General features: G+C 41.0%; 1 pseudogene; it reads left to right on the top strand.

Moving 5' to 3' along the window:
* Nucleotides 1–12356: 12356 nt before the first annotated feature.
* LOC116560513 lies at nucleotides 12357–13428 on the top strand (annotated as a pseudogene).
* The last annotated feature ends 923 nt before the right edge of the window (nucleotides 13429–14351 follow it).

Genomic DNA, 14351 nt, shown 5'->3' with positions numbered 1-14351 from the left:
ATATCAGTTGTACCCCATAATGCATAATATGTATTATGGGGTACAACTGATATTTCCAAAATGTGTATTTTATATAGTGATCAAAGTAGAGTAATTAGCATATTCATCACTAACAGCATGTAAATATACCCTTTTCTCTGCCAACACGTTTTCTTTTGTTTCACTCTCATTGGAATGAGGTGGTATATCTTTGCGGTTTTGACTTGCATTTCCTTGATGACTAGTGATGATGAGCATTTTTGCATATATCCACTGTCCATTTGTATGTCTTCTTTTGAGAAATGTCTATTAAGATCTTTTGCCCATTTTTTAATGGGGCTATTTCTTTGTATATTTGTTGCTCTTGAATTGTTTCATATATATTTTAGATATTAATCCCTTGCCAGATGTGCAATTTGAAAATATTTTCACCCATTCTCTGGGTTGTCACTTCACTTCAGTAATTGTTTCCTGTGTGGTGCAATTTTTTTTGTTGTTGTTTGTTTCATATAATCTCATTTGTCTATCTTTTGCTCCTGTTTCCTGAGCTTTTGAGATTTTATATTTAAAAAATCTTTGGCCAACCCAATGTTGCAAAGCATTTTCCTTATGTTTTCTTCTAGTAGTTTCATAGTTTCAGATTTTACACTTAAGTCTAGTCAATTTTGGGTTGATTATTGTATATGGTGAGAGATATTTTCCTATCAAGTTTCGTGACCCTATTTCCAAGCAGTTTCCACATTCTGAGCTAACTGTGGGTTTGAACTTCAACATCTGTTTAGGGGGACACAAATCAATCTATTACATGATCCAATGACAGCATCCAGGGAAAAGAAAAATCTGAGAAAAGGTTGGGAGCCAGCGGCCACAGACAGAAGAACTGCATTAGTCATCATGCTGTAGACTGCATTTCATTAGGTTTGGCGGAGAATGGAGGCAGCTAGATATGAGCATCCTTGTTTCCAGCCAAGGAAATCAACTGCAACTCTGAAGAACACAAAGGGAAGCACTCCGAAACATACTGCAAAATGCCATTCCTTAAGCCCAATGCGGTTGGCCTGTGCTGTACTGAAACTAAAATGAAAAGAAAAAGTAGGAGAAAATGCAACTTTGTACTTATTTTTCTCCAGTCCCAAGGGTAAAATAAAAACAAACACTTTCGGCTCAAGATTTTGCTGCCAGGATTCTAGCCGGATTTGTCACAATGCCCTAACCAACTATACATTCATTATTTACTAGGAATCCCAGTTCCAAAGGAGGCATTTTCACAACCCATTCATATCCCATCAGCATCCAAATCTTCCTAGAGGGATATTTTTTGATTTTATTTCATCAAATTGAGTATCCTGGTTGCAGCCCTTAAGGATCCATCACTTAGATATTACTCACTCAGAGTTTCATTAAGGACCAAAGAAAGCCAGCCAAACACATTCTAAAGCAATAGCCAGATCTGCTGAGCCCTAAAGCAAGGAAAATTCTGGCCTTTCATGCTTAGGATCCCCTTTTTGGCAACCATATATGTATTTTTAAATGCTCTGTCAGACAAGCCCTAGATGTTGTCCATGTTTATGTTTGTGAGATTACTTGTGAGGTGGGAGTGGAGGGAAGAAGGTAAATATGAAGGCAGAAAAAGGTGAGATGCACTAGGGAGGTGAAGCTGGAGATGAGTGGATTGACACCCTGACAGATGATGATCAATGACCTTGATTACACACAATGACCACTGTGAGGGTAAATTCAGAAGTAAAAGTAGTAATAATAATTTCCCCTTACATTTTACTGAACACTTACTGAGTGCTCTGAGTATTATCTTATATAAGCCTCCTAATAACTATGAAATGCGAACTATTATTGCTCCGATTTTAAGGATGAGAATACTGAGACTTAAAAAGATTAAGTGGTTTACCCAAGGTTGCACAACCACTTAAGTAGCAGTGCCAGAACTTCCAAGACACTCTGACTTGGAAGCCAGCCTTGCAACTCCCACTATTTATTATTTTTTATGTAATACTTGATATATACACATATGCTATTGTCTTATTCTGCTTTATGTTGCTATAAAATACCTAAGGCTGGGTAATTTATAAAGAAAAAAGGCTTATTTAGCTCACAGTTCTGCAGGCTGTACAAGAAGTGTGGCACTGGCACCTACTTGGCTTCCAGTGAAAGCCTTGGACTGCCTCCACTTATGGCAGAAGGTAAAAGGGATTCAGCATGTGCAGAGATCACATGGAAAAAGAGGAGGAAGCAGTGGCAGGCCAAAGGGAGTGGCAGGGAGGAGAGGTGCCAGGCTCTTTTTAACAAAAAGTGCTCTTGAAAACTAATGGAATGAGAGCTCACTCACTCTCAAGGGAGAGCATTAACCTTTTCATGAGAGATCCACCCCCAGGACCCAAACACTGCCCATTAGGCCCCACCTCTCAACAGTACTACACTGGGCATGAGGTTTGGTGAGGACAAACAAATTATATCTAAACCATAGCAGTTATAAAGCATAGTAATAACATAAACACTCATGAACCTATTGCGCAACTTAAGAACTGTCACTCTTTGATACCTTTGAAGTGATCTATGTGCCTCTACTCATCCCCTCTTCCCTCTACCCTTAGCAGGATCCATCATTTTAGATTTTGTGTTTATCATTCTCTTAGTTTTATAAAATAGCTTTTACCACATAGGTAAATACTCTTAAAATTTTAGTTTTAGCTTGTTTTTTGAGCTTCCATAAAGTGGGGTCAATCTTCTATACACAATCTCTGTGACTTATCTTTTTTTTAACTCTATGTTATTTACCTAAAATTTGTCAATATTGTATCAGTTAGCTGTACTTTGATCATTTTCACTGTTAGGGACTACTTGTACAAATAGATCGCAATTTATTTATACGTTCTTCCATTGAGAAGCATTTGAGTTATTTCCAGGTTTTGCTGTTACAAGCAATGATGCTATAAACATTCTTGAACTTGCTAAAGTGTGCACATGTGCAAGAATTTCCCTGGGGTATTGCATGGTGGTAAAGCATGCATAATTTTATGAGATAATGTCAAGTTATTTTCCAAAGTGGTTATACTCATTTACACTCTTCAGTCATGTTGTAAGAGTCCTTATTGTTCCACGTACTCACCAACAATAGATACTGTCAGGCTTCTTAGTGTTTGCTAAGTTAGTGGGAGTAAAATGATATCTCATTTGGTTTCAATTTGTATTTGTACATTATTATTGTTATTATAAGTCATATTCAGACAGTATTTTTTTTTTGCATTTACCTCAGTTTAACCCTCATGTTTACTGGGTTTCTCTGAAACTGGACCAATATCCCCATATTACTGATGCTTATGGTCTTTGGATAGACATAGAAGTTGACCCTCCTGGTCTTAAAGCTTGAAATTTACATTTGTCTTCTGAGTTCCTTTCTCAGGAAACTGACCCTCAGGGCCCCTTGATAGTATCAGGAAATGAAACTTACCAGATCACCATGTCGAGACAATAAGACACCAGATCCTTCATCTGTCATGACTGCTTCCTTACTTCTCCCTAATTCCTGTTTTCCCACACGTAGTTACATTTCTTCCCTGCTATATAAATCCCTAATTTTAGTCAGCTGAGAAGACAGTTTTCAGACTTACCTCCCCTTTTCCTTGCTGCAGCAACTTAATTAAGTTTTCTTCCCTGGCAGTGATGTCTCAGTGATTGACCTTCTCTGCAGTGAGCAACAGGACCCAGACTGAACACCTAGCATTTCTGCTCCTCATTTTTGCTTGAATTTCTGAACTTCCTACTGGAATATTTTTTCTTCCTCCTGAATTACATCCTCTAGAAGTTCATTTAATTAAGAACAATTGATTTTAAATTATCTAATTCTTTGCTACTCTGAAGATGTCTTTATTTAGCCCTTTTCCTGGGAAAGTACCTTTCCTGGAACACAGTATGCTGATCAGTTTGAAGATAATATTCTATTGTTGTCTAGTTTCGCTTGTCAAGAAGTCTGCTGTCACAAAAAAAAAAATAGATTTCTGCTGTCAGCCAACTTGTTTTTATTTTTTAAGTGATCCTTTTCTCTGGTTGTTTTTAAGATCTTCTTTTGGCCTTTGATATTTTGTTCTATTGTACAAAAATGTGTCTAGGTGTGGAATTTTAGCCTGCTTAGTATATATTGGTCTTCTTATAGCTGTGAATTCATGGCTGTCATCATATTTGGAAAATCATAATCCATGATATGTCAAATATTGTCTCTCCTCTGTTTGTCCACTCTATCTTTTGTACCACTTAACTTCTCTGTCATACTTTTTATATCCCTATGTCCCTCTCCAGTACTAACAATAATTTCTCCTACTTTTTTTGATAGCTCACCAATGTTCTTTTTAGCTATTTCAAATTTGTTGTTTAACCAATCCATTGTGTTATTAATATCTAAGTTATCTCTGGGTGTGGTGGCTCATACCTTTAATCCCAGCACTTTGGGAGGCCAAGGGAGGAGGATCGCTTGAGCCAGGAGTTTGAATCTAGCCTGGGCAAGATAGCAAAACCTCGTCTCTACAATAAAAAAATCAGCCAGATGTGGTAGTATGTGCCTGTAGTCTCAGCTACTTGGGAGGCTAGGGTAGGAGGATCCCTTGAGCCCAAGAGTTCAAGGCAGCAGAGAGCAGTAATCTGTGATCACACCACTGCTCTCCAGCCTGGGTGACAAAGTGAGACCTCATCTCTATTTTTTTATTATAAAATTTATATGTACATATATATGTTATAATTTTTCATTTCTTCATGTCATTTCAAACCAGAAAATGAATGTCATTTCTGATTTACCAGATCACTTTATCATCTCTTCCATTCACATTTTCTAAGTAGATTTTTTTTATCTTTAAATTTTCCTTAAAATACTAGGTGTCTAATAATTACAATGTCTAAAACCTGTGGCTTCTGGGTCTATATCTGTTTTTGGTTTCAGCTGACACTCAATATATATTCGTTTCCTAGTGACTTCTATAACAAATTACCACCAAATTGGTGACTTAAGACAACACAAACTTATTCTTATACAGTTTGGGGCCAGATGTCCAAAAGCACTGAGCTAAAGTCAAGGTTGATTCTTCTGGAGGCTGTAGGAATGATGTTTCCTTGCCTTTTCCAGCTTCTAGGGGCTTCCGTAATTCCATGGCCCATGGCCTCTTCCTTGCATCATTTCATACTTCAACCTCTTGCATCTTCTACTTCTTTTATTTATTGTTATTATTTTGTAAAATGAGATGAAGGCTTGCTATGTTGCCTAGGCCAGTCTTGAACTCCTGAGCTCATGTGATCCTCCCACCTCAACCCCCCAAAGTGTTGGGATTACAGGCATGAGCCACCACACCTGGTCAACATCCTCTACTTCTATAGTCACACTTGTCTCTGCCTCCCTCTTGTAAGGACCCTTGTGATTACATCTAGGGCCCCTTTGGATAATACAGAATAATCTCTTTACTGCAAGATCATTAACTTAATCACATCTCCAAAGTCTTTTTTGCCATGTAAGGTGATACTAACAGTGCAGAGTGACCGGTTCCCCCACCAGGTTAATTAAAAGTATATGCCTGCTGCCTAAACCCTGAAGGCCAGATAGTAAGGCATGGCCATGGTACCCAGCTGTGGAGCAGGTGACCCTGAGAGCCTAAACATCCCAGGGAGTATGTGAGAACCTGCCAAAGAAAACAGTATCATCACACAAACACAGTAGCAAAGAGCCAGAAAATTAGCTTAAAGGCAGCTTAGAGAAGGAAGGTGGCACAGATCTCTAGAGCTATCCTGCTGCCACTCAGGAGTGCTCTGTACATCTTAATAAGCTCATCTACTTTCCAAGCAGGACTTCTCTAAATCATTCTTTGGTATCTCGGCACCTTCCCAACTTGGGAGGGAAGGGGATGTTACAGTCTCAAGTTTTTCTTGTAATACACAGGATCCAGGGATTAGGACCTAGATATTTGGGGGTGCCATTATTTAGCTCATTACACACGCACTGTGTCAGAGACTCTCAATTGCCAACAAATACCCATTCTCCAACTTCCTTGCTAGTCATGAAAATACTAACTTTTAGTCAGGCTTATTGCTGGCCAGCTAACACTCCATAGTTTTTGTTCACATCAAGATATGATCATTGTGATTAAATTTTTTCTTTCTTTTTTTTTTTTTTTTTGAGATGGGGTTTTGTTCTTGTTGCCCCAAGATTGCATGGCATGATCTCTGCTCACTGCAACCTTCACCTCCTGAGTTCAAGTGATTCTCCTGCCTCAGTCTCCTGAGTAGCTGGGATTACAGGCATGTGCCACCACGCTTAGCTAATTTTGTATTTTTAGTAGAGATGGGATTTCTCCATGTTGGTCAGGCTGGTCTTGAACTCTCGACCTCAAGTGATCCACTCACCTTGGCCTCCCAAAGTGCTGGGATTACTGGGGTGAGCCACCGTGCCCAGCCTATTGCGGTTAAATTTTTGACAATAAATTTTAAGTGGCAGTACTGTGTGAAACCTTCAAAAAAATTTTTTTTCTTTAAATAGGCATGCCCTTCAACCCTTTCCTTCCACAAGTGGCCTAGAATGTGAGTATCTGGAGCTCTAGCTTCCATCGTGGGTCACAAGAACAAGGAGCATAACAGATTTGGGAGGATTCATGAACTGTAAAGAAACAGGTCCTTGATGAATTTCTGAGGAATCTGTTCTGGACACCTACCTCATGACGTCCTTTAGATGAAAACAAATAAAACTATGTGTGTCTAAGCAACCATTATTTCTTTGTTCTGCTGTGTGAGGCTAAACTTAGTCCTAACTCATGTAATCACTATGTCTTTTGTTTCTTTGTATATTTGGAAATTTTTAAATTGCAATTATTCATTTAGTTTCACATAATGGGAATCCTGAAAGCCTGAATTAATGACACCTTCCTCCAAAAGGAATTCAAATTTATATTTCTGGAATTATGTATGCTGACAACAGGGGACAGCTTTAGCCTCCTTAATTAGGGCACAGGACCTGGCAGGAGCCTCAGAGCTAAGCTTTCAATCCCTCATTTGTGGCTGAAATTGGCATTTATTCTCCAACCTTTGCAGTTTGCTTACCAGTCAATTCTAGCTTTAGCCTACTATGCATGTTTGCATGTTGTTTTATTTTGTTTTGTTGACATTGGAAAGTTCCCTTTGTTTCTTGTAAGAGCTCAATATATATTTTTTTTAATGTCATAATCTGATTGTATTCCATTGTAGTGGAATATTACTTCAGAGGCTTATTCACCATTCACCCAGAAGTGGCACTGACGCCCTTCCCATCCCAGTTTCATCATTAGATGTGCTATGAAGGCTTTATGTCTGATTGACCCATCCAATACTTTGATGCAAGCTTGGTACAAACAGAACTCTTCTGAAAACAAGATTGTTACCACTTTTTATGTGGTAAATTTTCACTCATTTATTTGTATTGGGGATTTGGTTTGCCCTCATTACCAGTATTTTCTCTTAGAGTTTCTGGGACGTCTTTCAAATTACACGAGTTCATTCCTCTGTCTGCAAAGATTCTGACCCAACCCCAGGGATGTGTATAATGAAATTCTACTAAGGGAAATATACTATTACTCTGCAACTTGCTTTTTACTTAATAATACGTTGTTTTGCCTTCCAGTACTTATAGTCACCTCATTCTTCCTTCAGAGCTGAATAGTATTCTGTGGTACATACCATAATTTATTAAACAATTTTATCATTGATAGACATCTAGGTTGTTTCCAATATTTCGATATCATTAATACTGCCATGCTAGAATAAGCATATATATACTTGTGTATGTGTACATATTTGTAAGTAAATTTATAGAAAGATTCTGTAAAGATAAACTTATTGGTTCAAAGGGTATTCATATTTAACATTTTGGTGGATGTTGCCAATTTGTCTCCCCCAAAACCCATGTTAATGTAATGCGCTTGTGACAGAGACTACTAATGCCAACTTAATATTAATTTTCCCAAATTCTGTACTAAAGAATCCCTATTTTGTTTCAGAGTGGTGGTATGCCTAACCAAGAGCAACGTTTCATAGTCTCACTCTGAGCTAAGTGTAGTCAGAGTGAGGACTAACTTCTGTCCACTGAATCATAAATGAAAATGTTCTGTGGGGCGTGCTGGAATGCAACTTACTGGAAGATGTGCCACTTTCCATTCTTCTACCTTTATTCCTTCTTCAAACCTCAGTGGTTTGATGGCAAGGACCTTGCAGTCATCATGCACCATAAAGTGATCTTGAGGATGGGGGTGGTGGAGAAGAAAGAATGGAAGCTGAATCATGGAGAGCCACTATGCAACTTGAGACTACCTACAGCTTGACTTTTATTATACGGGAGAATTAACCCATTATTTTCCAGGTCTTTGCTACATGCAGGTGAATGCAGCTCCTAAATAACACAGCACCCCTTTCAATCACATAAACAACACACCAGTCTCATTGAGTCATTGCTGTGGTCCCCACCATGTGCTGTGGACTGTCACCACAGTGCCCTTGCTTACTGCCACAGTGGCTGCCCTTTCTGCATGGGTCAGTACAACCAGGTAGGTGGCCTTCTACATTGACTCCTCATCCTTTCCCACTTGGTGACCTCAGTCCACAGGACTAGTAGAGCAAACTTTAAATTTTCATTTTTGGCTCAGATCATCTAGGGAAATCAGTCTGCACAAACACAGAAACACACACACTCCAATACATACAAAAAAACCACATGGCTTTTCAGAATCCACAAATCTTCCCATACTTGAAGCAATCTTTGTTTCAGTGTCAGGAATTTTCCAAAATAACCCTTCAGCTCCTTTTAAGAGAAGGTCTACCTAATGAAAAATGTAGCTGTTCTATGGAATTAAAAATTGCAGACTTAATAATTCAAAACTGCTGCTAAATCAATTTACCGCTTGTTGGTTTGTCAATATAGCTTTTTCAATGAGACAATTTTATTACAGTGATGAATACCAATGGCACAATTGAGAGACTGCCGTTTTAAGTTATGATCTGTTTAGCCCAACAATCCATATTGCTACTAAATAAATGTGATGACTATAGACTTCTAAAGACAAATGTGTCTCTGTTAGCAGCTGCGCCTGCACCCATCCCTGGTGAGGACTGGGCGGGAATGACTCTCCTCATATTCTTTCATGAGATCCTTCTGGCTGACCATTGTAATGGCACATCGCCTCCCTCCACAGACCCTGCTCCTACACAAGGAACGCCTGGTAGTCTCACTCTAAGCTAAGTGTGGTCACAGTCTCACTCTAAGTGAGACTCATTCACTTGGGTGTTGTAGACAGTGCCTGACAAGTAAGTTCTGAGTTCCACACCAAATCCTACTTTTCCTGGTAAATAAAAACAGCACATGAGGTGAGGCACATTGGCTCATGCCTGTAGGAGGCAGGAGGATCACTTGAGGCCAGGAGTAACAGAGCCTGGGCAGGGTGGGGTGGCTCAAGCCTGTAATCCCAGCACTTTGGGAGGCTGAGGCGGGTGGATCACCAGAGGTCAGGAGTTCGAGACCATCATGGCTAACATGGTGAAAGCCCGTCTCTACTAAAAATACAAAAATTATCCAGGTGTGGTGACGCACACCTGGAGTCCCAGCTACTTGAGAGGCTGAGGCAGGAGAATCGCTTGAACCTGGGAGGCAGAGGTTGCAGTGAACCGAGAGCATGCCATTGTATTCCTGCCCTTGAGGAGTCCATTGCCTTTGTTTCTGTGTCCTCTTCAGGGTTCTGTGACACCCCTCTTAGCCACTTTATTTCCCACATACTTGCTCTGGCTGGGCGTCGTGGCTTATGCCTGTAATCCCAACAACACTTTGGGAGGCCAAGGCAGGTGGATCATCTGAGGTCAGGAGTTCAAGACCAGCCTGGCCAACATGGTGACACCCCATCTCTACTAAAATTACAAAAAATTAGCTGCATGTGTTGGCACATGCCTGTAGTCCCAGCTACTCAGGAGGCTGATGCAGGAAAATCTCTTGAACCTGGGAGGCAGAGGTTGTAGTGAGTAGAGATCGAGCCACTGCACTCCAGCCTGGGCAACAGAGTGAGACTCCATCTCAGAAAACAAAACAAAATAAACACACACACATCTACTTGCTCTAAGTGTTCTTTCTTGTCTGATCAGGCTGGTCTCCTCTTAACAATGGCTCTTGAGATTTGTAGGAGGCTTGATCTCTTCAGAGAGCCTGTGCAGACCTTATTCTGTTTGATTGGCAGACTCTCTACAGCCCATTTTTCAGGTTACAGGTTCAGGCCTGCAAAGGATGAATGACTTGTCCAAAGATCTAGAGCTCATGAAGAGCTGAGCTGGGATTGAGCCCTCTAAAGGCATCTGCTGCTCTCGCCTGCCCAGTGTCAGCTCCCCTTCTTTGACCCAGTGTCAGGTGGCAGCCTGACTTTGCTGTGGAAACCACCCCAATGCTCTCTAAGTTATTTGAAATTTGTGAGCTCGTGATTGGGCCTGAATAATTAGAACATTCATTCTCCCTGATGGTCACAATTAGCTCAAGGATGGGCAGGTGACACAGCCAGGTCAATGAGCCTCAATCCCAAGGCTTTTGCAGATTTTGATGGGGACAGGGGGAATTGTTCTCTGCCCACTGGGGTTGCTCAGCTGGGATGATACACACGCAGTCACCTTTTCCACAATATAGGGAGAGCTTGCCTGAGAATACAGTCAACCCAGAGGAAAGAGAGCTAAAACTCCAAGCTTTGAGTTTGAACCTTTGGTTCAGCCATGCCAAAAGATAATTTATCCCTGCACTTCATGGCTTCACACTTCCTCTTTTTGTATTAACCCGATGTGAGTTGGATTCCTCTGTCTTGAAGCCAAAAAGTCATTACTAACAAAACCACAGTCTCTTAATCTGCAATCAGTGTCCTCTCTTTTCCACTATGTCATCTTCCTCCCAACATGCCACGTGCATTCCCATCATCAGTATCTTCCCTCCAAGTGATCTCCCCGGCCTGTCCCTCCATTCCGCCAGCCCAGGCCACGGCTTCTTCCCTTCTGTCCAGACATCCTTTCCTTCCTCATCCTTCACTGCTCTGCCTCCTTCTCAATTCCTGTACATGCTGGCACCACACAATTTAACACTTAATACCACAGATGTTAGCTCTTGTTGCTCCTTTCTCTTCTATTAAATTTTAAGTTCTTCAAGATAAGATTGGGTCCCACACTTCCACAGATCCTGAAGCAATGTTGGGAAATAGTAACTAAATTTGTGTTGAGCACATACTGTGCACCAGACACAGCCCTAAGACCATTACATGCACTAATTATTAAACCCTCACAACAAACTTGTGAGCTATGATCATTACCCCTGTTTTACAGATGAGGAAAGGAAGGCATAAAAAGGTTAAGGAACTTCCTTAACTGGCTAGGAAGTGGTAGAATTAGAATTTTAACTCAGGCATTCTGGGCTCCAGAACCCAGACTTAATTACCACACTACACAGCTTCTTAGTGCATCTTTGATAAATATCAATTGATTGAACACACAGAATTGCAGAATTACACCAAACCTAAAGCAGTAGGTGGTAACCTCTAGGGAGTCACTCTGATCATTTGAAAAGTTTTGTACCCGACTAGAAAATACATGTGTATGCACACACACACACACCCTCCTGACAGAAAGAAGAGTGGTAATCAGAAGCCGGGATTCTGGGGCTACTTTGTTATCTTCACCCTAAACGTCAGTCCTTTGTTATGATTAGGTTTGGGGAAGAGTATGAGAAACATGTTGTCTCTACTCTCCAAAAGCTTGACTTCAGAGTAAGGCTGGAAATGAACCTGAGCAGCAGCGAAATTTGCTTTCAGCGCCTCCTGCCTCCCTATTCTGTAGCATTCACAGGGGCAGTGAGTATTCATCATGTCTGCCTGCCCAGCATCCACTTCCCTCACTCTCATGACAGCGCTTTGATTAGCCTTTGGTGGACCACCACTCCCCCATTGCATGCAATGATATTGGACAGTCAACCAAGTGTCCACCCTCCTCTGGCCAAGGAGTAAGTACATGACCCACATGAGCCAGTTGGACTCTGCCCTGGGAATTTGAGCAGTACAAGGAGGAAACTCAGTTGGAGGCAATTCAAAGACTTAGAGCATGAGTGCCCATCTGCCACACCGACGCCCCGAGCTCCTTTGCTTCCTTTCCTGTCCAAAACCTGATTCTTGAGCTTTCCCCTCAGTTCCGTGTGCTACCTGAGGTGGCTTTCTAAATGCCAACCTGGTGAGGCTGAATTACATTTCCCAAAATTCACTTCCCTGTATGTTTACAGTTAGGGTGGGCCATGTGGAAGCTCCTGGTGTGAGATTCGCAGGGTGGAAGTGAAGCAGCAGCAGTTTTTGTAGCTTGCACACGTTGTCACTTTCTGCTGGCTCACCACGTTAGCAGGAGGCAGGGCTGGGCCTGCAGCTGCTCTCCCCTTCCCAGGATCCTCCTTCAGCTTTCCTGACTTCTGGGCCAGACGCGACTGCTTAGGTCTGTGATGAGGGATCCTGACTTCTGCAGGACACCCATGCCACCCAAATCAGAGACACAGTTTCAACTCATCCTCATGGTCTCTAGTGGGTGTTTTCCAGCTTGTTCTTGCTCACCCCCACCTTACTCCCATCTCCCTGGCCCAGCTGCCTGGCCCAGCTGCCTGCCCTGCGGACTGCAAGCTCCAGCATCAGACCTGAGGACAGGAGCCTTACAGAAACTGTGTCAGCAGCTCCCACAGGTAGGTAAGATCAAACCCTGGTAAGAAATCCCTAGTGCTGATGCCTGTTATGGCTACTTACTGGAAGGCAGTGTCACGTGGAACCTCTTAATTGCAGCATCCGGAGCTCCAGGAAGGGGAAATTTCGAGTCAAATATAATTCTATATCCCATGTCTTTGGAACTTTTAGCCCTCAAGACTCCAACATCATGACTTCAGTTTCAACACAGTTGTCCTTAGTTCTCATGTCACGCCTTTGATGCTGCCTGTTGTTAAGGCAGCTGAAGCCTGAGATGCAATCACTCTCTTGTTAGGTGTGGTTCCCAGCATGACAGGCATCTGTGCTTGCTTGAAGGTATATGCAGAAAGGAGATGGACAGATGTCACTTTGAAGGGCTTACCGAATCAGATCTCACCCTGAAAACCCCTGAGCTTTGGTGTCTGAAAGTTTCTAAGAATTGGTAAATAAGGGAGTTTTACATTCTTCATTGTTTCCATGAAATGGGAACAAACAGATACATTTATAAAAATTTTAAAAAATGTTTTCTTTACAACAAATACTGCACTGAAAAATGCAGCCTATAATTTGTATTTGCTGTTTAGAAAGGAGGTCAAAGAAGTAAGATGGCTGAAATCGACAGAAGTAATATTTCATAGTTTTAGAATTCTCAAAGCATGTGAAATAGGAAGAAGGAAGTTCTTGCCTAGAAGCTTAGGAAATCACCGCCGTTCAGCTATAATCGATGCCTTCTGACTCACTGAGGAGTCTCTTCTCCACAGTTTTATTAGATTTTTGTTTTGTTGCCTTTCAAGGTAATGTTGTATTTAGGTATCAGATAGCCCAAAATGGAAACTTTTATCTCTGGGGAACAATGTTTAGAAAAATGTATTCAGTGTATCTAATATTGAAATGCAGAAAAGATTTAATATTTAAAAAACACTATAGACATTGACATGGAAAAGAGATTTAATGTTAAGAAAACAACTTTATATTAACTGAGTAACATCCTCCTAATGAGAAGTACCATAGTAAATATAAACTCATTATGTTATAAAAAAAAAAAAAAAGAAAAGAGGCCAAGTTTGGTGACTCACACCTGTAATCGCACCACTTTGGGAGGCCAAGGCAGGCGGATCACTTGAGGTCAGGAGTTCGAGACCAGCCTCGTCAACATGATGAAACCCCATCTCTACTAAAAACACAAAAATTAGCCACGTGTGCTGGCACGTGCTTGTAATCCCAGCTACTTAGGAGGCTGAGGCAAGAGAATTGCTTGAACCCAGGAGGTGAAGGTTGCAGTGAACTGAGATGGCACCATTGCACTCCAGCCTGGGCAAAGAAGTGAGACTCCATCTAAAAAAAAAGAAAGAAAGAAAGAAAAAAAATCCCTAGTTTTGCTTCTCTAATTGATCCCTAATTTGCTACCCTAAATCTTCCTAAGAGTCTTCTCATAAGTTATTCAGAGTCTATTTCTGTTGTTTGCAGCCAAAAAAATTCTAAAACTGTACACATCGCATAATGTATATGAAAATATTTCCAAATTATAAAGCACCACATACATGCATGTTCCAATTACATTTGTTAGTATGGACTGTGCTGGAAAAATGAAGTCTTGGATCAGACAGACAGATTCAAAACCGAATTTTGCCA

Source organism: Sapajus apella, unplaced genomic scaffold (genome assembly GCF_009761245.1).
Source record: "Sapajus apella isolate SASKATOON/1434 unplaced genomic scaffold, GSC_monkey_1.0 scaffold26, whole genome shotgun sequence".
NCBI lineage: Eukaryota > Metazoa > Chordata > Mammalia > Primates > Cebidae > Sapajus > Sapajus apella.
This window is presented reverse-complemented; position numbering and strand designations above follow the sequence as displayed.